Source organism: Pan troglodytes, chromosome X (assembly GCF_028858775.2).
Source record: "Pan troglodytes isolate AG18354 chromosome X, NHGRI_mPanTro3-v2.0_pri, whole genome shotgun sequence".
Taxonomy (NCBI): Eukaryota; Metazoa; Chordata; class Mammalia; order Primates; family Hominidae; genus Pan; species Pan troglodytes.
This window is the reverse complement of record NC_072421.2, coordinates 56,041,743-56,068,322: the sequence shown is the minus strand read 5'-3', so window position 1 is coordinate 56,068,322 and position 26,580 is coordinate 56,041,743. Positions and strand designations below refer to the sequence as shown.

Genomic DNA, 26,580 nt, shown 5'->3' with positions numbered 1-26,580 from the left:
GCCAAGGTGAGAGAAGAGAAAAAGAGACCCCTCATATTGTTTTACATTGTTTTATACTCAGTACCCATTTTAAGAAGAAACAAGGAAGTGAAACCAAAGGCAGGCAGCCCGGTGCCAGGCACCAGACCCAAACCCAGACCCAAAACCAGGCCTTTAAAATTCAACCCATGACCTAGCAACCGATGTTATCCATAGATTCCAGACATTGTATGGAAGGACATTGTGAAACTTCTCCTTCTGTTCTGTTTCACTCTGATTACCGGTGCATGCAGCTGCTGTCACATACCCCCTAGATTGCTCGATCAATCATGGCCCTTTCACGTAAAATCTTTAGCATTGTGAGCCCTTAAAAGGGACAGAAATTGTGCACTCAGGGATCTCGGATTTTGAGACATTAGTCTGCTGATCCTTCCAGCTGATTAAAGCCACTTCCTTCACTACCTTGGTGTCTGTGGGGTTTTGTCCGTGGCTCGTCCTGCTGCAAAGGTGGGCAGATCACTTGAGGCCAGGAGTTCCAGACCAGGCTGGCCAACATGGCAAAACCCTGTCTCTACAAAAAATACAAAAATTAATCCAGTGTGGTGGTGCGAGCCTGTAATTCCAGCTATTTCGGAAGCTGAGGCAAGAGAATAGCTTGAACTCGGGAGGCAGAGGTTGCAGTGAGCCAAGATCGCGCTACTGCACTCCAGCCTGGATGACAGAGAGACTCTAACTCCAAAAAAAAAAAAAAGAAATTAAAAAGACATTTTGTTCACCATCAGATTCATAAGGATTAAAAATATTGTCAGTATGCAGTGTTGTAAAATAAATTTTTTAAAAAATTAAATGTGTGGAAACATTCAACCTCATAAATTGGTGGGCATGTAATTTGTTACAGCTTCCTTAGAGAAAACTAATATATATCTATCAAATATTAAAATGTATATATCCTCTGATCTAAATAATTCTACTTGTATGACTATTCTCATACAGTTGTATAAAATTATATGTAGAAAAATATCACTGGAGTTCTGTTTGTGCTAGCAAAATACTAGAAACAACCTAAATAAATGTCCATCAGTAGATTACTGAATAAATGCATCAGAGCATGTTGATAGAATGACATTCTTTACATCCATTGAAAAGTCTGCTAAGAGTTGAGATTTTTGAAAAGGGGGAGTAAAGACCTGCAAAAATATTTTCTTCCATAAAAGCAATAAGAATGCTGGTAATAATTCTCAAAATCAACATTTTTAGAACTCTAAAAATTAAACCCTTGCAACAATCAAAGGAGTGTTTGTGTTAAAAAAAAAAAGTATGAATACCAGTGTATATAACAAGCTTTGTATTTGGGGGTTCAGTTTAGGTGAAGGTATATTTATCATATCATCTTGATTCATTGACCCATTTATCATTATAAAATGCCCTTATTTACATCTAGGAACAATTTTGTCAAAAATTCTGTTTGGTCTGATGTTAGCACAGCCACTTTGGCCATGATATTCAAAATACAGCTTTTTCATCCTGTTTGTGTCTTTGTGTGTCTCATAGAAAGCATGTGGTTGGATCACGGTTTTTAAAAATCCATTCTGTTTGTCTCTGCCTTTTGGTTACAGCAGCTAATCAATTTAAACTCAATATAATTACTGATAAAATAGGATTCACACCTGTCATTTTGCTGTTTGTTTTCTGTATGTTTTATATATTTTGTTTTCCATTGCTGTCTTCTTTCTTATAAATATTTTGCCACATACCATCTTAATTCCCTTATTTCTATTACTATAGTTTATAATTTAAAATTAAATAATATACAAAAACTTTGCCCCTATAAATCTCAATTCCCTCCCCATCTTTTGTGTTGTAATTGTCCTATAAATTACATATTTAAATATTGCATGCCCATTAACACACTTATGGACATCTTATTCCCCATATTTTCTTTGTAAGCTTTTTGGTTAACCTAATGTTTGCACCAATCCTTATCTACCACCTCAGGTGTTGTGATGTGATATAAAATTATTGGTGGTAGATTTTATATATATATACATAATTTTCTCTGATTATTTCTGACAAATGGCTCCATGGAATGGTCTATTCACCCTGGGGGAGCTTTTAGTCAGGTCTATTAAAGGTAGCCTTACACATGAAGTCTCCCTGAGAGCTGTCATACAGGTTGAATAATGACAGTTTTCTGGTAAGGGACTTTGAAGAGGCTCCAACCTCATTCTACCCTCTTCGGTGGTTACCACGTTGCTGCTTTTCACTGTGACTTGCATGCTGTTGATTTTCAGGGCTGCTGTGGAACTGGGGAGAGGGCATAGGAACAGGGCAAATTAAAATGATAAAAAGCTCATGCTCCTACTGAGCTTCAGATATTTTTCTTTTTTTTTTCTTCTTTTTTTTTTTGGTGAGACGGAGTCTCGCTCTGTCACCCAGGCTGGAGTGTAGTGGCACGATCTCGGCTCACCGCAAGCTCTGCCTCCCGGGTTCATGCCATTCTCCTGCCTCAGCCTCCCGAGTAGCTGGGACTATAGGCACCCGCCACCACCATGCCCGGCTAATTTTTTGTAATTTTAGTAGGCACGGGGTTTCACTGTGTTAGCCAGGATGGTCTCGATCTCCTGACCTCGTGATCCGCCCGCATCAGCCTCCCAAAGTGCTGGGATTACAGGCATGAGCCACCATGCCTGGCCTCAGATATTTTTCTTGAATAAAGGCTCCATGGATTTCTGCAAGCCTTTGGTTAATTTCTAGAGTTCTGAAAACATTGATTCTCACATTTTTTTGGCCAGTGTTCTCATTGGTTTTTATAGATAAGGGATATTCTACAGGTTTTCACTCCACCATTTTCACTGATGACACACCAGACTGTAATCTTAAATTCAGATATTTTATGTGAGGCTTTTTGTTTGTTTCATTTTGTTTTGGTTTAAATTGTAGTGAATATGGTTGACACTTGCTTTGAATTTTTTCCAAGATGCATTTTTTTTTTTTTTGCTCTATTCTCTGCACACATTTCTGGGACATCAATTACCCAATTTTCATGTACTGAATGAGGCTATGAAGTATTTATGAGAAATATCTTGGACCTGCACAAGGCCTGCTGTTCCCTCAGCAAAGCACAGTGCCAAGGTGGGGTAAACATATATTTAGATACATATCAAGCTTTGGATTCCAGACTTTCACTAGAAGCTATCAATCTTACCACTCACTAGCAGTACTTACTAGTAGTACTTAAAAACTACTCACAGAAATTATATTTCTGTACTTTGTATTTCCTGATGAGCATAATTCTGACATCTCTGCTATTTAACTTCAAAAAAATTCAATGGGAAAAACTGTATTTTTGGAGTTATGTAAAAAAAAAAAAAAAAAGAGCAGGTCAGTATAACCACTTTGGAAATCTATTTGGCAGTACTGACTAAAACTAATCACATGCATAACCTCTTGCACCGCAATTCTACCCCTTTATATATAATCAACAGAAACGGGTGTGCACATATGTAGCAAAAAATTACTTACAAAAAAATTCATATAGCTTTTATTATTTTAATAGTATGATTATTATTAATAGCCAAAAACTGAACATGACCCAAATGTCCATCAATCTTAGAAAGAGTAAATAAATTATGGTATAGTCATACAATGAAATACTACTGAGAAATGAAAAAAGAACAAACCACTGCTGCATACAACAGCATCAATGAATCTCAAAATCATTAAGTTGCATGAAATAAGATACATACAAATAAATAGATATCATATGGTTTCATTCATATAAATTTCAAAAACAGATGGTACTAATCTATAATTCTATAAGATGGGTGAGAAATAATAATGTTTCATATTTCTGGTGCCAATTACACAGGTATGTTAAATTGATGAAAACTTGCTGAGCTGTGCATGTATAATTTCTGTACTCTTTCATATGTATGCTGTATTACAATAAATATCAGCAAATCAGAATGTAAACATACATATTCTGACTGAAGAGGAGAGAAAGGAAGCATTTGAGGCAAAGGGAACAATATGTACAAAGGTATTGTGATGTGAAGAGCATGCTGTGTTCTGTGTTATTGGAATGGTGATTAGTTCAGTAGGGCAGGAGCACAGCTATACTTACAGGTAAAAGTGGAGAGGTAGAGCAAGCCTTTTATTTCTGGAATACAGTAAGAGTGTTTAAAAATGGTTTTGACTTGTTTATTCCCAAAATTAAGTCTACTCTCACCATATATTGCATATATGTATTTACAATAGGCCGTCTATCTAAATGTTCCGGAAGCACCTCAACATAGACACTCTGGAACAAAATATCTTCAGTCTGATACTGCATCCACAGACTAAAACTTGTTCTTCCTTTGGTACCTTGGCACCATTCTTCACTCCATTGCCCAAATCAGAATCCTGTGAATCACCTTTACTTCCTCTTCTCCAACAACCAATCAATAGCCAAATATTGGTGATACCATATCATGTCATTTATAACTTTAGAATCTACCTGCTTCTCTACAGCCCAATGTCTACTACCTTACTTTAAGGCCCACTGTTTCACATGGACTTATCACCAAAGCCTCTAGACAGTATTTCTGCTGCTAGTTTCTCCTCTTTTCTAAGCATGCTCCACGCTGCTGTAGCAGGATGTTTCTAAACACCAAAATCTTTAGCATGCCTTATATTGCCCTTCACAATCTTTCCTTTTTTTTCCCCAGAGCCCTTATCTTCTCTAAATAAAAGTGCTGTCCTAAATAGCACTCCAGCTGAATACATGCTGATTTCCATTATGTTCAAAATGCTGTTTTAGAACTCCTTTCATATTTGGTGTATGTAGAATTCTAGAATAAGGGATATAATAACTAAAAACTTTGTTGTGCCTTCCACCTAACTTTTATCTGACTGGTCAGATGCCACGACACATCAATACTTGATTGTGGTCAATTCTCTATTCTGTTTTTATTAATCAAGCTTATCATTGTGGCCTTCTGTCACATTGCAGTCAGCTGTCAAATAAGACTCTGAGATTAAGGTTTGAGTTTAGGTAGAGGAAAATGGCCTCACAGGCCTCCAAACTTAACCATAAGATCTAGCTTGACCTACCACAGTTCTCTGAATAGAGTTCTAGGAAACAAGTCTGTCTAACTATGTGTTACATTCCTTTCCCTTACCATTCTTTCTTGTGTTCCTCAGGGACTTTGTGGAGAGGACCATGATAGCTCCAAGATAACTATTCTTGGTTTTCTGAGCCAAACACCATTAAAGTCTACTATTACTTCTAAAGGTGTATATGCATAGAAGAAAATCAGCCTCAGGACTTTATCTTACCACATAACCCTCATCACTAACTTTATGTACCCACCTCTGCTTTTGACTCTTTATTCCAAAAACTAAGTCCACTCTCAGTAATCTGCCACAGAGATGTTAAAGTATTTGTGAATATCCAAAACATAGGTCTTTGCAGAGTTTGCTGCATAGAGCAAGTGCTCAATACATCAACTGAATGTTAATGAAGATAATCCAATAACCTTTAAAGTAGACAGTCAACGAAAAATTTTCTGGGAAAGAAGTGCATTTTATTCCTAGGTATTCTCAGCACTCTCTGAAAGGAAGATTCTAAAACAGCAGCCATAGTTTAGTAAAGATCCATTCTCCAAGAGAAGTCTAAAGAGTGGCTTAATAACTTATAGCAATCTCCAGGGGGCTGGTTTTTATATCAAATGACTATCTGAGAAGATCTGGTCATATTTGTGAAATCCAATACTAACTTTTCCTTTGTAGTCAGGAGACTATCATATACAACTGGCTGTTACTATTTTTTTTTTATAATGCTGATGAGTTCTTTCCTTTCTCCTTCTATACAGAATTCAAAGCAGATTGAACAGACTTAAACAGCAGTATGGGGATTCCACCCAAACAAATGACCAAAACATCTGGAAAGTAAAGGCTGTCAGAGCCTAAAATCCCTGAGATGATCAAAGAGCTCTACTAAAGAAGGTGGAAGTTCATTCCTTAAAAATATGTTGAAAAGAATGTCCTAGTCACTTTTCTGAGATCCTGTCTAAATATAGCTAGATTCCTACAGCTTGAAAGTTTTATCATGACATACACACACCAAACACACACATCCCTCTCCTTCTTCCTGTCAATCTCTTACTCTCTCATTTGTTTTAAACCACACACATACACGTACACACAAATGCCCAGTGTAACCATATAGAATTGCTAATATTTAACAATTTTTACCTATAAAAATGGCAATTTTTTATGGTTTAACTGAATATATATATACATATAGTATAGCAAATTAGCATATATTATATAATAATATGTATATGTGTGTAAATTAACATGTATTATATAATAAAACATATTGATGTGTGTGTGTGTATTTTTCCCTCAGAGAGTTAGGCCATACTTGTTTCTATGAAAACCAAACTTTGCCGAAAGGGCATAATTCAGCTGCTATGACTAGTTTCATTCTTCTTTCCACCCAATACACATTCATACACATAAACAGAAAAAACTCTAAAGTCTTTATTATGACTTTCATTCAGAGCTATGTCAAAGATAGGTTTCTTTTTTCTTCTGAGTAGTATATTTTTATTTATAGTTAATAATGTGGGAATTAAAGTTAATAAAAATTAGGAGAAAACTATGTTAAGTGAAATAAGTAAGGCACCGAAAGACAAATGCATGTTCTCACTTTTATGTGGAAGCTACACAACTGATTTCATGGAGGCAGAGAGTTTGTAATGGTGATTGCCAGAGGCTGAGAAGGGTAATGGGGATAGGAGAATGAAGAGGAGTTGGTTAACAGGTACAAAGATACAGTTAGATAGAAGAAATAAGTCCTAGTGTTTGATAACACAATAGGGCCACTATAGTTAACAATAATTTATTGTACATTTCAAAACAGCTAGAAGAGATCTGGAATGCTCGCAACACAAATAAATGATAAGTGCTTGAGATGATGGACATCCCAATTACCCATATTTGATCATTACACATTGTATGTTGGTATTACATGTACCCTATAGATATGTACAACTACTATGTATCCATAAAAATTTAAGAATTTAAAATTAATAAAAATAAATAAAACACTTCAAATGCTATTTGGGAGTAGGGTCAGATATATTGGGAGAAGAGGTAAAACAGTCTTGATCCAAAATAATGCAATTTTTCTTCATTTGGCTTTATGTCCATCGTTTTTTACAAAAATCCTTCTTTTATCTTTAACTAAAAAGAGAACTAAATAAAAGGTTATCATATACAACTGAAGGGAAATATCCATTCCACTTAAGATTATGACACAAACAATCAGTACTACCCCTCAAAAAATCACACACCCACTAGCAAACATACACTACCATTATCACTACATCCAGTGCACTGGGGGAATACTTGCTCACTTTTCATGGCAGAGCAATCTTTTCCATACCCTACAGTGAACATTAGTGTCAGTCTCAGACCAACTGCATCTTCCTCCATTGCGCTTCCCCGTTCTACTATTTTCTCTTTCCTACAAACTGCTTCTGGTTTTGTCTGAAAGGGTAACTGTGCCCTCTGCCTCCTCCAGGGCAGAAAGAATGCTTTCAGCATTGGTCAGGAGCCTCTGACCAGGCAAGCAAGGAGGCCATGTTCTAGGCTGGCTGCCATTGTGCTTGGAAGCCTACCTTACTTCTCTTAGGCCACCCTCTCAGCATACATACCAACTGCTACAGCAATGGCATGCCTACAAGTTTGCCAGGTCCCTAATACTAGCTCTTCAGTCAGCTTCTGCGTTACAGGGAAAAATTAATAACAAATAAAAACATATAGATCCTGCTACTATTCCCTTCAGGTTAGACTTTGACCAAGGTTGGGAGCAGGAAACAGATTTCTAGACCAGCCTCTGTAGTATTTTCTATAATAGAAACAACCTCTCTTATTTTAAAATCAAATGTTAAATATAGATATATAGCACCTCCCTCAATCCACCACTAACCTCTCCAGTGAACTACTGGACATTTAAAAATGTGGCTTTATTATAAAAAGTTTACTTTATAACATATCCACATGGTATTTCACTTAAAATATATTTGTATAAAAACTATAAAAAATAAACTTATAAGGTAAATGTAGTAACATAGTAAAATGGATTTGACAATCCAAATGTCTCTATGTGCAGCAGAAGGAATAGAAAAATCTAATTTGAATCCTAGTCTAATATTAACATATTGTGTGGCACTAGGCAGGTCACTCCTCCTCTTTGACTATAGTAGTTAAAATGTAGACTCAGGAACCACAGTAGTTGTTTGACCTTGGATAAGTTAAATAACTGCTTTATGCCTTAGTTTCCCATCTATAAGATGGGGATAATAATAGTTCTTATAATGTTACAGTGGAGATTCATGGCTTATTTAACGTAAAGTACTTCTAAGAGTGCATGATTATATTGTCTAATAAATGTGAATTGTTATTGTTTCCAGTAAGTTTTCATTTGGCATAGGAAATGAATGGCAGATTCTTATCAATCTTACAGTCTAGTTAACTAAGAATTACTATGTCTATCACCAGGAGTTATTACATTTAAAATCACAATTAAAATGGAAGGAAAACAAATTAATGCAAACTACTATGACAGCTTCTAGGGCTTCAGCATTGGGACTCTCAATTTTGATTGATCTACTCAACAAATGTGCTGAATACTCACTCTGTGCCAGGCACTATATTATATACTTCACATACATTACCTTATATTTACCTCACAATACTTCTGTGTAGAAGTTAGCGTTGTGCCAGCATTATATTGAGGCTAAATGATTTGCCCAAGGTCACACAGTTGTCACTGCTTGAGCTAAGATGTGAACCCAAGTTCCAAAACCCAGGTTCAATAGCATGCAAAAATTGGGCTGAAACTGTATGAATCTCTAGAAGCAAATGCTCCAAAAAAGCATTCACAATTAGAGCTTATTGTTTGTTAGTTACTTTGTACACACAAACACATACACATATGTACACACATACACACATATGGTCTGGGAAAGAAAATGCTATTTAAGAGTTTACTTATTTAATGGAATAGAGACTGAGAAGACAAAACTGTCCGCTGTTCCCAAAGTATTTCTGCGGCTTCCATTTTGGCTCCTAATTTTTTCCCTTTCCCGCAAACAAAATCCTGTGGGGTCTCTTACGTTAGTCTCCTTCTCTACACCACCATTGATTCTGCCCTTTTGTACACTAGTTAACTATTAAAACAACCTCTTAACACTTTTCCCTGGTGGTATTCTACCCTTCCTCCACTGCAGTCTGTATGGTTTTTACCTTGCTTGAACCCACTCACCTAGACTTTTAGCAAAATGCTAGAATCAGGTCAGAAAGTGCTAGAGCTACAAGAGACCTATGTATTGAGCAAGGCAGAGATTATGTCATTTTCCTATTGGAAAACCATCAATGACCTAATAGAAAATGTACAAAGGCAGTTCACAGAATCAGAAAGCCAAAATTGCCAACAAACAGATGAAAAGATGTTCAGCCTCATTAGTTACCAAGGAAATTCACATTATAACAAAAATGCGATGTTATTTTAACCCATCAAGTTGGAAAACAATATAAATGGTTGGTGAGTGTGTGAGATAATACAAATTTTCCAATACTGCTGATGGGAATGAAAGCTAGTACAGCAACCTTAGAGAGTGATTCAGGCAAAAGATGTATGTATTTTGTGACACATCAAATCTGACGTACTGTAGATATGTCTTCTTAATCCAAGGTCTAGAGAACTTCAGGAAGTCCATGATGTTGAATGGGGAAAAATTATATTTTTATTTTTATTTTGCTTTATTTTAAGTTCAGGGGTACATGTGCTGAATGTGCAGGTTTGTTATATTAGTAAACATGTGCCATGGTGGTTTGCTGCACAGATCATCCCATCACCAAGTTATTAAGCCCAGCATCTATTAGTGAATTTCCTGATGCTTTCCCTCCTGCCATACTCCCCAACAGGCCCCACTGCATGTTGTCCTCCCCTTACCATGTCCAAATGTTCTCATCATTCAGTTCCCACTTATAAGTGAGAACTTGCAGTATTTGGTTTTCTGCTCCTGCATTAGTTTGCTGAGGATAACAGCTTCCAGCTCCAACCACATCTCTGCAAAAAAAAAAAAAACCATGATCTTGTTGCTTTTTATGGCTACATAGTATTCTATGGTGTACATGTACCACATTTTCTTTAACCAGTCTATCACTGATGGGCGTGTGTGTTGATTGCATGTCTTTGATATTGTGAATAGTGCTGCAATGCACATATGTGTGCCTGTATCTTTATAATAGAACAATTTATATTCCTATGGGTATATATACAGTAATGGGACTGCTGGGTCAAATGATATTTCTGGTTCTAGGTCTTTGAGGAATAGCCACACTGTCTTCCACAAAAGTTGAACTAATTTACATTCCCACCAACAGTGTAAAAACATTCCTTTTTCTCTGCAGTCTTGCCATCATTTGTTGTTTCTTGGCTTTTTAATAATTGCCATTCTGACTGGTGTGAGTTGGTATCTCATTGTGGTTTTGATTTGCATTTCTCTAATGATCAGTGATGTTGAGCTTGTTTCCATATGTTTGTTGGCCACATGTATGTGTTCTTTTGAGAAGTGTCTGTTCATGTCCTTTGCCCACTTTTTAACAGGGTTTTTTTCTTATAAATTTGTTTGTTTCTTGTAGATTTTGGATATTAGACCTTTGTCAGATGGATAGGTTGCAAAAAGTTTCTCCCATTCTGTAGACTGTCTGTTTACTCTGATGATAGTTTCTTTTGCTGTGCAGAAGCTCTTTAGTTTAACAGAATCCCATTTGTAAATTTTTGCTTTTTTTGCAATTGCTTTTGATGTTTTTGTGATAAAATCTTTGCCCGTGCCTATGTCCTGAATGGTATCGCCTAGATTTTCTTTTAGGATTTTTATAGTTTCAGGTTTTACATTTAAGTGTTTCATCCATTTTGAGTTAGTTATTATATAAAGTGTAAGAAAGGGGTCCAGTTTCAGTTTTCTGCATATGGCTAGCCAGTTCTTCCAGCACCATTTATTAAATAGGGAATAGTATTAGTCTGTTCTCATGCTACTAATAAAGGCATACCCAAGACTGGGTAATTCATAAAAGAAAAGGGTTGAATTGACTCAGTTCAGCATAGCTGGGGAGGCCTCAGGAAACTTATAATCATGGCAGAAGGAGAAGCAAACATGTCATTCTTCACATGGTGGCAGCAGAAGAACGACTGCCTAGTGAGGGGGAAGCCCGTTAGAAAACCATCAGATCTCATGAGCACTAACTCACTATCATAACGAAAAAAAGAAGAAGGAAATCACCCCCATGATTCAATTATCTCCACCTGGTCCCTCCCAAGACACATGGGGATTATGGAAACCACAATTCAATGAGATGAGATTTTGGTAGGGACAAAACCAAGCCATATCATTCCACCCTTGGACCCTCCCAAATCTCATGTCCTCACATTTCAAAACACAACCATGTCTTTCCAACAGTACCAAGGTCTTACTCATTCCAGCATTAACCCAAAATTCCAAGTCCAAAGTCTCATCTGAGATAAGGCAAGTCCCTTCCACCTATGAGCCTGTAAAACTGAAAGCAAGTTAGTTACTTTCTAGATACAATGGGGCTACAGGCATTGAGTAAATACACCAATTCCAAGTGGAAGAAATTGGCCAAAACGAAGGGGCTACAGGCCCCATCCAAGTCTGAAATCCAATAGGGCAGTCATTAAACCTTAAAGTTCCAAAATAATCTCTTTCGACTCCATGTCTCACATCCAGGTCTTGCTGATGCAAGAGGTAGGCTCTCATTGCCTTGGGCAGGAATCCTTTCCCCATTGCTTGTTTTTGTTAGGTTTGTTGCAGATCAGATGGTTGTAGATGGGTGGTCTTATTTCTGGGTTCTCTACTCTGTTCCATTGGTCTATGTTTTTGTACCAGTACCATGCTGTTTTGGTTAGTGTGGCCTTGTAGTATAGTTTGAAATCAGGTAGCATGATGCCTCCAGCTTTGTTCTTTTTGCTTAGGATTGTCTTGGCTATTTGGGCTCTTTTTTGGTTCCATATAAATTTTAGAATAGTTTTTTTTTTCTAATTCTGTGAAAAATGACAGTAGTAGTTAAATGGGAATAGCACTGAATCTATAAATTACTTTGGGCAGTATGGCCATTTTCATGATATTGATTTTTCCAAAGTTACTGAAGTTGCTTATCAGGTTAAGAAGCTTTTGGGCTGAGATGATGGGGTTTTCAAGATATAGGATCACATCACCTGCAAATAGAGACAGTTTGACTTCCCCTCTTCCAATTTCAATACCTTCATTTCTTTCTATTGCCTGATTTCTCTGGCCAGAACTTCCAATACTACATTGAATAAAAGTGTTGAGAGAGTGCATCCTTGTCTTGTGCTGGTTTTCAAAGGGAATGCTTCCAGCTATTGTTCATTAAGTATGGTATTGTCTGTGGGTTTGTCATAAATGGTTCTTATTATTTTGAGGTATCTTCCATCAATATTTACTTTACTGAGAATTTTTAATATGAAGGGATGTTGAATTTTATCAAAGGCCCTTTCTGCGTCTGTTGAGTTAATCATGTGTTTTTGTCTTCAGCTCTGTTTATTGATTTGCATGGGTTGAATCGGCCTTGCATCCTGGGAATGAAGCAAACTTGATTGTGGTGGGTAGGCTTTTTGATGTGCTGCTGGAATTGGTTTGCCAGTATTTTATTGAAAGTTTACTGAAAATTTTGGCATCAATATTCAACAGGAATGTTGGCTTGAAGTTTTTGTTTTTTGTTGTATATCTGCTAGGTTTTGGTATCAGGATGATGCTGGCCTCATTAAATGAGTTAGGGAGGAGTCACTCCTTTTCAATTCTTTCAAATAATTTCAGAAGAAATGGTACCAGCTCCTCTTTGTACCTCTGGTAGAATTCAGCTGTAAATCCGTCTGGTCCTGGGATTTTTTTGGTTGATAGATTATTACGGTCTGAATTTCAGAACTTGTTATTGGTCTATTCAGGGATTCAACTTCTTCCTGTTTTAGTCTTTGGAGGGTGTATGTGTCCAGGAATTTACCAATTTTTTCTAGATTCTCTAGTTTATTTGCATTCAGATGTTTATAGTACTCTCTGATGGTCGTTTGTATTTCTGTGGGATCAGTAGTGATATCACATTTATCATTTTTTATTGTGTCTATTTCATTCTTCTTTCTTTTCTTCTTTATTAGTCTAACTAGTGGTCTATTTCTTAAATTTTTTCAAGAAACTGCTCCTGGATTCATTGAATTTTTTTCAAGGGTTTTTCATGTCTCTATTTCCTTCAGTTCCACTCAGATCTTAGTTATTTCTTGTATTCTGCTAGCTTTGGGATTTGTTTGCTGTTGCTTCTCTAGTTCTTTTAGTTGAGATGTTAGTTTGATAAGTTGAGCTCTTTCTAGCTGTTTGATGTGGGCATTTAGTGTTATAAATTTCCCTCAACATTGCTGCATCCAGAGATTCTAGTACATTCTTTGTTCATATCGGTTTCAAAGAACTTCTTCATTTCTGCCTTAATTTCATTAATTACCCAGGAGGCATTCAGGAGCAGGTTGTTCAATTTCCATGTAGTTGTGTGGTTTTGAGTGAATTACTTAATCTTGAGTGCTAATTTGATTGTCCTGTGGTCTGAGAGACTGTTTGTTAAGATTTTAGTTCTTGTGTATTTGTGGAGGAGTGTTTTACTTCCAATTATGTGATCAATTTTAGAGTCAGTGCCATGTGGCACCAAAAACAATGCATACTCTGTTGTTTTTGGGTAGAGAGTTCTGTAGATATCCATCAGGTCCACTTGATCCAGAGCTAAGTTCAAGTCCTGAATATCATTGTTAATTTTCTGACTCAATGATCTGTCTAATATTGTCAGTGGCATGTAAAACTCTCCCAGTATTATTGTGTGGGAGTTCAAGTCTCTTTATAGGTCTCCAAGAATTTCTTTCATGAATCTGTGCTCCTGTGTTGGATACACATATATTTAGGATAATTAGCTCTTCTTGTTGAATTGATCCCTTTACCATTATGTAATGCCCTTCTTTCTCTTTCTTGATTTTTTTGTTGTTGTTGTTGTTTAAAGTCTGTTTGGTCATAAACTAAGATTGCAACAGATTGCTTCTATCTGCTTTTCATTTACTTGGTAAATTTTCCTCCATCCCTTTATTTTGAGCCTATGCATGTCTTTGCAAGTGAGATGGGTCTCTTGAATTCAGCACACCATGGATCTTGACTCTTTATCCACCTTCCCATTCTGTGCCTTTTACTTGGGGGATTTTGCCAATTTCCATTAAAGGTTAATATTGTTATGTGTGAATTTGATCTGGTCATCATGATGCTAGCTGGTTATTTTGCAGACTTGTTGATGTAGTTGCTTCACAGTGTCACTGGTCATTGTATTTCATTGTGTTTTTGTAGTGGCTGGTAATGGTTTTCCCTTTCCATATTTAGTGCTTTCTTCAGGAGCTGTTGCAAGGCAGGCTTAGAGCTGACAAATTCCCTCAGCATTTGCTTGTCTGAAAAGGATTTTAATTCTCCTTTGCTGATGAAACTTAGTTTGACTGAATATGAAATTTTGGGTTGAAAATTCTTTTCTTTAAGAATGTTGAATATTGGCCCCCAATCTCTTCTGGCTTGTAGGGCTTCTGCTGACAGGTCTGCCTTTAATCTGATGGGCTTCCATTTGTAGGTGACCTGGCCTTTCTCTCTGGCTGCCCTTAACATTTTTTTCGTTCATTTCAGCCTTGGAGAATCTGATGATTATGTGTCTTGGGGTTGATCTTCTCATGGAATATCTTACTGAGGTTCTCCGTGTTTCCTGAATTTGAATGTTGGCCTGTCTTGCTAGGTTGAGGAAGTTCTCCTGGATGATATTCTAAAGTATGTTTTCCAACTTGGTTCCATTCTCTCCATCTCTTTCAGGTACCCCAATCAGTCATAGGTTTGGTTTTTTTACATAATTCAATAGTTCTTGTAAGTTTTGTTCATTCCTTTTCATTATTTTTACTCCAATCTTGTCTGCCTGTTTTATTTCAGCAAGATAGTCTTCAAAATCTGAAATTCTTTCCTCTGGTTGGACTAGTTGGTTATTGATATTTGTGGTTGCATTGTGAAGTTCCTGTGCTGTGTTTTCCAGTTCCATCAGGTCATTTATGTTCCTCTCTAAACTGGTTATTCTGGTTAACAGCTCCTGTAATTTTTTTCATGTTTCTTTGATTCTTGGCATTGGGTTAAAACATGCTTTTTTAGTTCAGCAAAATACATTATCACTCACCTTCTGAAGCCTACTTCTGTCAATTCATCCATTACAGACTCTAACCAGTTCTGTGTCCATGCTGGAGTGGTGTTGTGATCATTTGGAGGAGAAAAGTCACTCTGGCTTTTTCGGTTTTCAGTGTTTCTTCATTAATTATTTCTCATCTTCATGAGTTTATATTTAGCTTTCATCTTTGAGGCTGCTGACCTTTGGATGAGGTTTTTGTGAGGACTTTTTTTTTTGTTGATGATGTTGTTGTAGCTTTCTGTTTCTTTGTTTTTCTTTTAACAGTCAGGCCTCTCTTCCACAGGCCTGCTGAAGTTTGCTAGGGGTCCACTCCAGAACCTATTCACCTGGGTTCCTCCCACACCTGGAGGTGTCATCAGTGGAGGCTGAGGAACAGAAAAGATGGCTGCCTGCTCCTTCCTCTGGGAGCTCCGTCCCAGACTGGCACTGACAGGATACCAGCAGGAACACTCCTGTATAAGATGCCTAGAGACCCCTTTTGGGGTGGTCTAGGGGACCACCTAGAGTGGCCTAGTTGGGGAGGCATGGGATCAGGGACCAGCTTAAATAAGCCCTCTGGTTGCCCCTTGGTGCTGGGGGTAATGTTGCTTCTCTGTACTGCCTAGATTCTTCAGAGCCAGCAGGAGGAAAGACTCAGTCCACTAATCCATGGCATCCGTGGCTGCCACTCCTTCTAGGGCCTCTGTCCCAGAGAGATCAGACTTCTGTCTGCAAAACCCTGGCTGGAGTTGCTGAAGTTTCTGCAGGGAGAACCAGCCCAGTGAGTTAGGACGGATCAGAGTCTGGCCTAAAGAGGCAGTCTGGCCACGATCTGCCACAGCCACTTTGCTGTGCTGTGGAGAATTCCTCCTGGTTCCAAACTGCCCAGTCTCCCTGGCACCAGCAGGAAAAAATGGCAGACTGGAGCTGCAGTGAGGGTGCTGCCCTTCACCCCAGGAGCTCAGTCATCTCAGGCAGCAGGCAACTGCAGTGATGGCCGTCACCTCTCCTCATGGGAACTCAGTAGTCAGGCAGTCCCCAGCCAAGTGGCCACTGAGAATCTGTACAGATGTCTGCTTGGGACACAAGGCCCTGGTGACATGGCCTCATGAGGGGATCTCCTGATCTGTGGGTTGCACAAATCCGTGGAAGGAAAAATGTGGTTTCCCATGTGGGATAGAACAATTGCTCACTGCCTCCCTTCGTTGCGGGTGGGAGTTCCCCTTGCCCCATGTGGCTCCCGGGTGGGCCATCAGTCCACCCTGCTTTTCCTTATTCTTCATGGGTCATGCTAACTGCCTCGTCAGTCCCAGCAAGAGAACCTGGATACTTCAGTTGCTGGTGCAGAATTCACTTGCTGTTTTCATTCTTCTCAGTGGGAGCCTCCTACCAAAGCTGTTTCTAGAGGGCCATCTTGGCCACCTCCCCCCATTTTTATTTTCACTAATTGAAATTTAGCATTTCTTTTAATTATGCATGTAGGCAAAATGTTACAATTAATTGTATTAGTGTGTGTGTATATATATATATATATATATATAGCTTTGCACTAATAAAATTCCAGTTATTTGCATAACATATTAGTTATTAGAGTAATCTCAAAATATTGCTTATGCTCATTAGTAATTTTAGATTATAGTAACTACTAGGCTCACTGAAATATCTTCCTATTGAATGAACTTAATAAAAAAATCACATTTTTTTTCTTCAACTTTTAAGTTCAGGGGTACATCTTCAGGTCTGTTACACAGGTAAACATTTGCCATGGTGGTTTGCTGAACAAATCATCCCATCACCTAGGTATTAAGCCCAGCATCCCTTAGCTAAGGATCACATTATTCTATCACAAACTTTAAAATGATTTGGTAAGTATATTTCCATAAAATGGGTCCCTGTTTTAGTCTAATGCATTGTACTTTAGGTATTTGAAAACGTTTTTTTCAAAGATGGTTTACTACAGGCACCCAGCACCCAACTCATCCACAGAGAAGTACAAAAACAGCAAGTAGATAATCACATGTCAAAGACAGAGTTTAAGAGAGAACACTGGAATTTAGCAAAGCAGTGACAGGAAACCTCTAAGGCATGGAAGGAGAGGGACGCAAAGTAGTGCAGAGTCAAAAAGAACTCCCCAGTGTGGAAGAAAAGCAAACAAGAGATCCCCAGTGGTTCAGGTTCCCACCACAGACTCCTGTAATCCTAGCCATGGAGAAGCCCTCAGCTGTTGCAGGCCCTGAGTATAGCGAGTTACCTAAAGCCTACACCCTGGCATTATTCCAGAGGAGTGTGTGCTGGGTTCCACATACAACTCTGGGACCCAAGCAGCTGCTTCACAGTGCCATTTTGAGAGTACGACTCCCACCAGACTACATCCTGCTCTGGGACCCAACAGACCCTGCATCTCTACATCCCAAAAGCCCTGCAGACATCCTCTCATGCCCACTCAGAGGAATGCAACATTATGACACTGGCTGGACCCATAAATGCAGCCAGATACTCAGAACTCTAGCAGTGCACTGGATAGGCTGCCTCTGGGACATATGGAGCTAAAATATGCAGTAACCAGATCCTGAGAGCCACTTGCCTAGGGCTGCTGCCACTGATGGCATCCCCACTGACCACTAGCAGCAAGGAAGCCATTTGTCTACATGTACATTCATGAATCCTGGGACCAGCTTGCCCAGGCACAGTGAGGGGCCTGAGAACAGGCCCACCCTGCCCACTGACACTGACACCCAAGCACACTATCTGCTATCCGGGGGCCTGGGAAACGACCCAGCCTGCCTGTTGACACTGGTACACATGTGCACAATAGGAAAGCCTAACAACAGGCCCTGTCAACCTGCCACAGTAAACAGACTGAAGAGACAACCTGTAGAATGGAAGAAAATATTTGCAAACTATGAATCCAACAAGTAACTAATATCTGGAATATACTAAGATACCAAAAACACTCAAGAGCAAAAATACAAATAATCCCATTTAAAAGTGGGCAAATAATCTGAATAAACATTCTTCAAAAGAAGACTCACAAATGTCCAACAGACATATAAAAAATTCTCAACACCAATAATCATTGCAGAATTGCAAATCAAAACCACAGTGAGATTCTGGATTCAAGATAGGAGACTAGGTGCAGCCAGGAAGTACATCTGCCATCAAGAAACAGACATCAGAAAGATTGGTACACTCTGAGCAGATCTTCAGAGTGAAGCCTTGAGAATGGATGTAGCAAGGACAAAGATGCTAGGATGAAGGGGGAAGATGATGGAAACCATGTACGGAGCTACCATGCACTGGGACTTGTTCCTGGATTGCAGCAACTCCTGGGGAAGGGGTGAGTTAAACAGGTGAAGAGCAACCTACTTTCACCATGGACCTCTGGAATCCTGGCAGCAGGAGACCTCACAACCACCACAGACACTACAGCTGGCAGCACAGCGACTTAGACAGATAGTAGGAGCAGGACTCCAGGCTGTGGAGATTCCAGAGGATCTGGTGTGGAAATGCCTGCAGTGGAGCATGGCCAGGGATGTGTAAGTCCCAAAGGTTGCTATATTCCTCTAGGAGACTTTAGCCTTAAGGGGACTGTTGAACCTGGAGAGAGCAGGATAGCCTTGTGTGTAAGATGGGGCCAGTGTAACCTGAATGCCCCTGTCTGTTGGCCTCCTCCAGGGTCTAAGCCTGGCCACGCCTGCCTGCAGTGCAGCCTCGGATGCCCAATCAGGGTGCTTCCAAAGGGTCCTCATTATAGCTCCTTAACTGGCAGACCATAACTGACCACTGCAGAGCTCCACCAGAGTGTCCTCCACCACCACACACCAGCCTACCTGCATCCTCTCCACCACTGCAGCCTCACCTGCACCGCTCTGCCAGCATGCTATCACCCACAGCCACCCACCAACTTCTCTGCCAGTGCGTGCACATGCAGATGGACCTCACCTCCTCTCCTCTGCATGCACACACCCTGCCATGCCTATCCTGCAGGTGTGAGCACACTCCGTGAACCCAGTTGTGCTGCCATTGCTGGTGCACACATGCACACAAACATTTGCAACCAAGCCTGACCCATGCAGCCACTGATGCTGATGCGAACATGTGCATGAAGGCTGAAAACCCCACCCCACCCCCTGTGCTGCCAATATTGCTGCTGCAATCATGCACATGGAGACCAGCAACCCCACACCCACCAGTGCTATGCCCTCACCAACACTGTTGGCTACAGCATGCACTTAACTGCAGCAGCCTTGCTCTCACTGGTATGCCACCCCAGCCAATGCAATGTGCACCCTGCTGCACAGCCACTGCTCCTGGCACATACAAATGAGTATAAATCCCACTGCCACCATCCCGACAAAGCACTGTAACCAATAATTTGGGACACCTTGGTGCCTACAGTGCAGAAGATTGCTAATCTTGAGGGGCTAGAGAACAAAGCTGGGGGGCTGACACCACCCCCCTGTAATCCCACCACCTGTAATCCCAGCTACTCTGGAGGCTGAGGCAGGAGAATTGCTTGAACCTGGGAGGCAGAGGTTGCAGTGAGCCAAGACCGCACCACTGCATTCCAGCCTGGGCGACAGACCAAGACTCCATCTCAAATAATAATAATAATACTACTACTAATAATAATAATAGTAATAAAGGATAAAGGTATAGGGAAGCTCCCATTAAGGCATCATTCTGGGCTGGCAGTCATTAATTTAATCCTGGAGCAAAGTGGGTGGCTTTTATTTGTGGACTAGCTTACATATATTCCCACGGAAATCTCCAGGTATGCTGACAAGCGAGTTGTCAGTCATACCACAAATGCTTTGCAACTTGTCTTCAATATCTAACCTCATGATTATGCTGTTATCTTCTATTTTGTCCTCCAGATTCACTCCTCAAACTTCTCCACTCTGCTTTGTGTCCCTGAAGCCTAGTTTATATGTATTTCATTAATGGGCTCCCCTCTTCTCTGGCTTTTGTTTGGGGTTTGGGCAATAAGAATTACCCGCAAGACTTCGAAATGAGGAAAGAGGGCATGATTGAATTATTTTTTTCTCCAAGCTTCCACCCTACAGTCACTGTGAGCTGGCTGTTTCCTTCAACCAAAGATCACAGCTTCTGTCCAGTGGCTCTCTCTAATAGCTATAGATACTCATATAAAGTTCCAGAAATTATTTCCTACTTGTACCTCTTCAGCCTAGGGGTACTAAAAGCACCTGTCATTATTATACCTAGGGTAATACACTATTCTTTGTGGTTTTCTTATTCTTTGCTCACAACTTTGTGGGTAGTTCCAGTATTAAACTCTCCCCCAATTACTCAATGGCATCTGTTTTCTTCTGGAACCCTGACTGATAAAACCATTACCATCATTACCATTCAAATAATAACAGTCAACATCTGTTGAACAGGTACCGTATTATGCAAGGCTTAATTTCAAACACTTGACATGTATTGACTCATTTGACCTTCACAAAAACTATGTGGTAAATATCCCTTTCTTTTCTACAAATCTTCCTATACTCTTCCTTCCTTCATTTCTGTTCCAGATATTTTCCTCTCCCTTTTACTGTGAAAAGAAACTGGAGCTTCTACTCCTGCTACAGTTTAAAGGGGAAGTAAGGAATAAGGCCCATAATTCATCATGGCTTGCAAAAATATTAATAAGGGTGACAGAAAGGACATGATTTGGTTATTATATTCAGAGCAAGATAAGCAAAGAATGGATAGAAAAACTACACAAGGTCAATTGTACAAAGTTGGTGAATAACATAAGATACGTTGTTCCTCACTTTGTGTCACAGAAAATGATTTTCAGCCTACACAGGATGAAGAGGAAAAAGAGGTAAAACAGATTTTAAGAAGAAGTAGAAGCCCATGATAAGCAAAACAATAGTAAGAAAACACACAGATCTGTTTTAAACAGTTGTTAAAATCAGCCACCAGGAAGAGCGGTAAAAACAAGAGGATAAGAAAATAAGCCATAGATGCAAATCAATGAGGTATTTTATCACCTTGTCCAGGAATTTTTCAATGACACTACATTGCCATGCAACTGTATTGTTTATCATATATAGTCCTAAATTGTCCTTTAGTTGTTTCACATGTTTTCCTGTTCTCTCAATAAACAGAGAAAGTTCATTCTCTTTTTTTTCAATCCCACTGGGCTAAGCACTCTTGATCAAAATCCTTCAAAAGCTTCCCAATGATCTTGAAATAAAGTTCAGACTTTTATTTATTTATTTATTTATTTATTTATTTATTTATTTATTTTACGGAGTCTCGCTCTGTCACCCAGGCTGGGGTGCAGTGGCATGATTTCGGCTCACTGCAACCTCCGCCTCCCAGGTTCAAGCAATTCTCCTCTCTCAGCCTCCCGAGTAGCTGGGACTATAGGATCACACCACGATGCCCGGTTTTTTGTTTTTGTTTTTGTTTTTCTTTGTATTTTTAGTAGAGGCGGGGTTTCACCATATTGTTCAGGCTGGTCTCGAACTCCTGACCTCAGGTGATCTGCCCGCCTTGGCCTCCCAAAGTGCTGGGATTACAGGCCTGAGCCACTGTGCCCGGCCAAAGTTCAGACTTTTCACAAAAGACTTTCATAGTCAGGGACAGAGAAGGAGGAAGAAAGGAAGGAGGAATGAAGTGATTTTTAGTGAAAGCTAAAAGTGAATAATGGTTTTTCAATTATTCCTACCTTTTCAACTTCTCCTTGTATCACTATCCCCTTCACTCATTTTATTCCAGATACATTGTTCCTTTTGTAGCATTGGATATTCTGCATTCCTTTAAACATCAAGTACTTTGTACTTGTTACTCTCTTTGGTATGCTCAGCGAAAAAAGACAATTAGATACCTGAAAATAAAGCTTCGCTTAGTTAGACTGATAGCCATATGGAGTCTTCAAAGCTATGGGAGTGAAACAATTGAGGTTGTTTATTGAGCTAAGATGCAGTTTATATGACTAGCATAGCAACTTATAGCATCACATATGTAGCATTTACCTATATATTCACTCATCCATTCATTCAGCAAATATTCATTGAGTGACTATTCTGTAGCAGAAAACATAGGTGCTTAAGAATACCTATTCATCGATTCAACTCCTATTTTCTGAGTGTCAATCATGTGCTAGAAACAATGTTGGATACTTCAATGAATGAAAGAAAAAAATGGCCCCTGCTCTCAAGAAGCTCACAGTCTACTGGAGGAAGGTAGACACTTAAACACACACACACACACACACACACACACAAATTGATTAATTACAATTTTCTGTGTGCTACAAATGAGAAGTACAAAGTGTGATGAGTGTGAATGAGGGGTTTAAAAATGTTTCACTAAGTAAATATCTATTGAGTAAAAACTAAAACAGTGTGTAGAAATTCAAAAAAAGAATAGGTGTGCAGGGGTTGGCAAAGAGAAAATCAGCCCAAGAGAACAGTAAGTGCAAAGGCTTTGATATGTAAAGGAATATAAAATATCCAACTACTTTGAGGATCACTGTGACTGAAATAAAGCAAGTGAAAGAGAGAGTGATAGAAGATGAAGTTGGAGGGTAAGAATAATTGAAAGAGAAAACATTCTTCATTTTTAGCTTTCTCAAATCACTTCATCTCTCCTTCCTTCTAATTTGTCCCTGATCATACAGATTATTTGTAGGTGGGCCTTCATAAAAAGTCTGGACTTCATTCTAAAAACACTGGGAATCTTTAAAAAGATTCGTTTAAAGGGTGAAATGATCTGATAGTTAATTTGTAAAGATTGCACTGGCTACTATGTGAGAATGGGTTGCAAGAGAGCATTTGAGGAGGTTAGTAAAGAAACCACAAGTGTTTCAATAAGAAAAGAGTGATGAATCTCATCAGATTTCATGTACAGAATAAGTACTGACATGTGAGCATTGAGTGACAAGGAAGCCACTGATGACTTTTACAAGGGAAGTTTTTGTGGAGTTGTTAAGAGCTGAGGCATGACTATAAGGTTGAAGAGCAAGTGGAAACTGAGGCAATGTACCCAGTGAATGCATATAAGTCTTTTGAGAAATCTGGTTGAGGAGAATATATAGATTTACTTGTTTACCCACGGGAAAGAAGACTGATTTTATTTTTAAGATGGAAGAAAGTATAGCTTGTTTACTGATAGAAAACATTACATACAGATAGAGAAATTGAAGATGCAAAAGGGAGAAATAATAAAGTTTCCAGGAAAGAACCAGTGAGTAGGGTCTAAAGCATAGTCCGATATTCTCTTTTTCCCACCATTAGGCTGCTAAGGCATGATGAATACATGATTTGAACTCAGCTCATCACATGATTGTGATGTCCTGGACATTTGATTCTGGAAGAAAGTATGCAGAGAAGCAACAAGAAAAAAGTACACGTTGTACAGGTGTTGGAATCAACAACACCTGATTTCTAAGCACAGCAGTTTCGATGATCCCAATAGCGGTGGCCATTTCCAGAGATAGCATCAGTGCCCACTGCAGCATTCCAGTATCAGTGATAGCAACAATAAGGCCCATATATCAGATGGCTCCTCTAGTGTAAATATGGCTGTGGTGCTTTGTTCTTGCCTATTTACTCTGTTTGTTTCACTAAGCTTCCAAGCAATTCTAGCAATTACTCTGCCCTTTTCACAAATTCCTCATCTGCTTAAGTGAGACAGAGCTGGTTTCAGTGGCTTGCAACCAAAGAAACTGACTGAAACATACATGCAAAGGAAACAATGTCTTTTTTTAAAGTAAGGTGTCAATTGAGATAGAACAATACAAAAAAAAAACAGTAAAATGAACAGTTGCTTCTTTGAAAAGATAAACAAAATTTATATGCAACTAGCTAGATTCACGAAAAAGATAATATTCGAATAATTATAATCAGAAATAAAAATAAAAACATTACAACTAATACCAGGGAAATACAACCGATCATCTGACACTACTATGAACACATCTATGAACACAAGCTAGAAAATCTAAAGAAAATGGAGAAATTACTGGAAACATACAAACTCCCAAGCTTGAATCAGGGAGAAATAGAAATCTTGCATAGACCAATAATAAGTAATGAGATTGAATCAGTAAGAAAAAAAATCCCTCCCCCCCCCCAAAAAAAAGCACAGGAACAGATGTATCCACAGCTGAATTCTACCAGATGTTCAAAGAACTGGTGCCAATTCTACTGAAACAATTCCAAAAGGTCAAGGAGAGAATCCTCTCTGACTCATACTATGAAGCAAGTACCACGTTAAAACCAAGCCAGGAAAGGACACACACACATAAAAACTACAGACTAATATGCCTGATGAAGATAGATGCAAAAATCCTCAACAGAATGCTAGCAAACCAAATCCAGTATCACATTAAAAAAATAATTCACCATGATTAAGTGGGTTTCATGCTATAGATGCAGGGATGTTTCCACACATGGAAGTCAATAAATGTGATTAACCACAAAAACAGGATTAAAAACAAAAAGCCTATGATCATCCTAGTAGATGCAGAAAAAGCAACTGATAAAATCCAGCATCCCCTAATGAGTTGGATCTTCAATAAACTAGACATAGAAAGAATGTACCTCAAATCATAAAGGTCATATATGACAAACCCACAGACAACATTATACCGAATATGGAAAAGTTGAAAGTATTCCCCTTCAGAACTGGGACAAGACAAGGAAGCCCACTTTGAACATTTCTATTCAACTTAGTACTGGAAGTTTTAGCCAGAGCAATCAGGCAAAAGAATAAAGGCATCCAAATAGGAAATGAAGAAGTTGAACTATCTTTTTTTGCCAACGATATGATCTTATACCTTGAAAACCCAAAAGACTCCTCCAGAAGACTCCTAAATTTGATAAATGAATTCATTAAAGGTAATAAAAATCAATATGCACAATTAAGTAGCACTGCTATATACCAATAATGGCCAAGCTGATAATCAAATCAAGAAATCAGTTCTTATTTTACATCTTTCTACACATTAAAACAGCTGAAAAAAATAAAATATCTAAAAATATACTTAACAAAGAAGGTAAAATATCTCGACTGGAAGAACTACAAAACACTGATAAAAGAAAACATAGATGACACAAACAAATGGAAATACAATCCATGGTCATAGATTGGAAGAATCAATATTATGAAAATGACCATACTGCCCAAAGCAATCTACATATTCAACATAATTTCTATCAAACACTAATGTTATTTTTCAAAGAATTAGAAAAAACAATCCTACAATTGATATGGAACCAAAAAAGAGCCCAGATAGTCAAAACAAAACGAAGCAAAAAAAAAAAATCTGGAGGCATCAAACTACCTGATTTCAAATTATAATACAAGGTTATAGTAACCAAAAAAGCATGGTAGTGAAATAAAATACCCCCGTAGACCAATAGAACAGGATAGAGAACCCAAAATTAAAGCAAAATACCTACAAATAACTGCTCTTTGATAAAGCAGACAAAAAGAAAAGCTGGGGAAAGGACACCCTAGTCAATAAATGGTGCTGGGAAAACTAAATAGCCACAAGCCAAAGTACGAAACTGGATCACTCTCTCTCACCATATACAAAAATTAACTCAAGATAAATTAAAGATTTAAAAGTAAGATCTCAAACTATAAAAATACTAGAAGAAAACCTAAGCAATACCCTTCTCAACATTAGCCTTGACAAAAAGTTTTTGGCTAAATCCCCAAAAGCAATTGCAACAAAAACAAAAAATAAATGCGACCTAATTAAACTAAAAAGCTTCTGCTAAAAAAAAAAAAAAATCAAAAGACCAAGTAGGCAACATACAGAATGAGAGAAAATACTCACAAAATATACATTCAACAAAGAACTAATATCCAGTGTGGGGAAAAGCAAGAGAGATCAGATTGTCACTGTGTCTGTGTAGAAAGAAGTAGACATGGGAGACTCCATTTTGTTATGTACTAAGAAAAACTCTTCTGCCTTGAGATTCTGTGACCTTACCCCCAACCCCGTGCTCTCTGAAACATGTGCTGTGTCAAACTCAGGGTTAAATGGATTAAGGGCGGTGCAAGATGTGCTTTGTTAAACAGATGCTTGAAGGCAACACGCTCCTTAAGAGTCATCACCACTCCCTAATCTCAAGTACCCAGGGACACAAAAACTATGGAAGGCTGCAGGGACCTCTGCCTAGGAAAGCCAGGTATTGTCCAAGGTTTCTCCCCATGTGATAGTCTGAAATATGGCCTCGTGGGAAGGGAAAGACCTGACCGTCCCCCAGCCCGACACCCGTAAAGGGTCTGTGCTGAGGAGGATTAGTATAAGAGGAA

General features: G+C 38.7%; 1 protein-coding gene and 1 pseudogene across 1 annotated transcript in view; both read right to left on the bottom strand.

The window, feature by feature from the left end:
- KLF8 (KLF transcription factor 8) overlaps positions 1-26,580 on the bottom strand; it is a 381,472-nt gene that overhangs the window by 264,804 nt on the left and 90,088 nt on the right. The window lies entirely within an intron of this gene.
- Positions 1-26,580, bottom strand: part of LOC134809284 (aspartate aminotransferase, mitochondrial-like) — a 251,345-nt pseudogene that overhangs the window by 180,470 nt on the left and 44,295 nt on the right.